The sequence below is a fragment of the Perkinsus marinus genome (assembly GCF_000006405.1).
Source record: "Perkinsus marinus ATCC 50983 genomic scaffold scf_1104296954872, whole genome shotgun sequence".
NCBI classification, from domain to species: domain Eukaryota; phylum Perkinsozoa; order Perkinsida; family Perkinsidae; genus Perkinsus; species Perkinsus marinus.
Window position 1 is genome coordinate 13,067 of NW_003207977.1, and position 926 is coordinate 13,992.

The following is a 926-nucleotide window of genomic DNA, read 5'->3' on the forward strand; positions in this document are numbered from 1 at the left end:
TAAGATACGGTCTAACATGTAGTAGCTTATCCAATGGCAGTCGTCGATGAGCAACGGTTGTGCCAGTCATCGCTTTCATCGGCGTACCCGTTCTAAGCCGAAAATGCTTGGCGCACTGCTTGTACAGGTTTCATGGGAGCGCTTCTGGAGGCCCACCGAGAAGCTACTCTTAGCCATAGCCAATGCCTCCACAGTACACACTATCCAGTTTTCTCTACTGCACATTTTTCAGCACATTTTGTTCTCCAGGATAACCAATATTGTCTGCTTGTTCGACCAATATTCTTTCCAATATTTCATCATATGTCTTTTGACCAATATCGTTCGACAATTATCGTCGACGAGTAACGCAGTAGATTGATGATATAAATGATATCTCCTCATTCGCAATTCTCTCCATTAATCTTTCCGTCATGTGATTACCATTCGATCACTATCACAGCGTAAATGCGATCGCCGTCATCAGTGTGATAGTAAAGGCGTGATATCTGCTATAACATTCTTTGCCCTTCACAGTTTGTCATTATAGGTTGTGTGTGCGTGAATCACCTACAGGTTCTCCATCATTGCAGTATACGCAAGTGCAGTTCTGTTTTTCGCTCCAAATGCGCTGTTGTGTTAAACTATCGTAGGTATCGACTTCCTCGAGACTATAACGCAGTTAACATCATCAGTGAAAATAAAATAAAACTCAAAACATGACGGTCTCCAGTAGATCTTCCTCGGCTTGTACGGGCCTGAACTAATACTGATCAATCCAACGATCGTTGAGATAGTTACGGTACGGGCCATCTTTGTGTACGCTTTTATCTAACGATGACTTATACGTCATATACCCATAATATGAAAAACACTAGTGGAAAACATATTTCACAGTTCGTCATTACTCACTGCTTCATTTCTATGAACAACTTGTCGAACATCGT